This window comes from Penaeus monodon, chromosome 26, assembly GCF_015228065.2.
Source record: "Penaeus monodon isolate SGIC_2016 chromosome 26, NSTDA_Pmon_1, whole genome shotgun sequence".
In the NCBI taxonomy this organism is placed as follows: domain Eukaryota; kingdom Metazoa; phylum Arthropoda; class Malacostraca; order Decapoda; family Penaeidae; genus Penaeus; species Penaeus monodon.
In genome coordinates this window covers 8,776,728-8,779,227 of record NC_051411.1, presented here as the reverse complement: position 1 = coordinate 8,779,227, position 2,500 = coordinate 8,776,728, and positions in this window count along the sequence as shown.

The window sequence follows — 2,500 nt, the reverse complement described above, 5'->3', positions numbered from 1 at the left end:
TATAATATATATATATTATAAATATATAAAAACATATATATATATATATAACATATATGTATATAATATATATATTAATATATTTTTATATATATAATTATATTATTATAAAATTTATATATATATATTATTAATATACCCCCCCAATATACAGAGTATTGTTGTGTATATATTATATATATTATATATATATATATATATATATATAAATTAAAACATAATTAATATATATAATTATATAATTATTATTATATTAAATATATATTTTATATTTATATATAATATATTATATAACACACACAACCCACTACTCACACCCCACACACAAAACACACACACTAATATATAAAATAACCCATATATATTATTAATATATATATATATATTATAATATATATAATAAATATATATATAATAAAAATTTATTAACACACCACCATACATACTACTGTTGTATATATTAAATATATTATATATTATTATATATATCCCTTATATTATAATATATATTAAAATGTATATATTATTAAAAAATATATTTTACTTTTTAAAATATATATATATATATATATATTATTTTATTATTTATACACCACCCCACTACCAACACACAACCACACACACACACACCACACACCACACCCCACACGCACACCCCATAACACCACACACACAACACACACAGATAATATTAAAATTAATATATTATATTTATAAAATTTTTCAAATATATATATACATACATACATACATAATAAATAAATCATACATCATACATATATATATATATATAATATATTATTAATATTATATATATTATGTTTATGTATCACCCCCCACCATCCACTACACACACAACCCACACACCACACACAACAACACACACACACACACAACCCAATAAAACCACAAATAAAAACACACACAATAATAAATACACACACAAAAAAACACCACACCACACACACCACACACACACACACACACGATACATACATCAACGACAATAGAACAAAAACACACACACACAAAACACACACACCCACCACACACCACACACACACCCCACACACTCACACACCTCACAAAACACACACCCACACACAACATACACACACAACACACACCACACACACACAACACCAAACAATAAATTTTAAATATTAAAAATATAAAAAATTATATTTTATAACTCCTATATATTAACATTATATATATATATATATATATATATTATATATAATATATATATATATATTATAATTGTGTGTTGTGTGTGTTGTGTTTGTGTTTTTTGTGTGTGGGTTATTATTATACAAATATAATATATAATTTTTATATATATATATTTAATATTTATATATCACATCAAAAAACGGTATGCTCATTTGACAGCCGTGACCTCTCCACCATCCTCGCCACTAAACTCGATCTAGCTTTTCTTTCCAGTACCATCGACACCCGAAAATATCTTTGATATTGTCGTCATTTTGTCTTGGGTTTGCCTCTTCCTCTGTTTCCATCTCATCCGTCAGCAAGTTTTTCAATTTTTTACCCATTAATGACAAAAAACTTAAATTTTCCTTTTGTTAAAATGCCCAAACAGTGGGTCTTTACAATTTATTTTCTCGCATTCATTTTTCGCTTCTTTCTGTCCGCAAATATGCAGTACCTCGACACCACATTTCAAATATTGATCTTTTTTTTGCCCTATCTACTTCACACCCAACACTCAAACCAATGATGCTTTGGGGAAAACAAGGTTCAACAACCTCACTTTGTCCTAGTAAGCTTCGGTCTTTCAGATTTATTGAGAGCAATTGTGGTTTTTTGGGCAAGGGAAATTTCTTCTTTTTTCTCCTGTGATCATCATATTATTAGAAAAACAGCTCCAAGATAAGTAAAATCTTTCACTTTTCCACAATCTTTCCCATTGATTGAAAATTTTTTCATCATTTTTCATTCCCGGTTATTTTTGAATCTTCATGTCTTATTTTCTGGCATTAAGAAAAAAGCCCCCCTTCTCGCTTGCTTCTCTAATTTTATCAGTAATTGTTGATTTAATTGATATGCTGGCAACCAAAACTATTATCGGGTACCTCAGATTTGATTTTTTGTATCCTCCACATCCCCAGTTCCTTCAAAATTCTCAGAGACCTCTCATAATGTTTTAGAAAATATATTTTAAAAGGGCGGAGACAGAATGAACCCTGTGTCTCCTTTTTTTACTTCGAAAATTTTTGTTAACCCCCTTTTGTTAAGCTGCTTGTTGTTGGTCATACAAGGCTTTTATTTTGGATGATTTTTTTGGAAACTTCATTCGTACAGTTTTCCAGAGGATATGTGATAACAGTATCAAAAGATATATTATATAATATATAAAATATATATTATATATATATTATTATATATATATATTTTAAAATATATATGATAGCATTTTTGTGTGTTATTGTGTGTGGTATAATATTATAAAATTATATATATATATATATATATA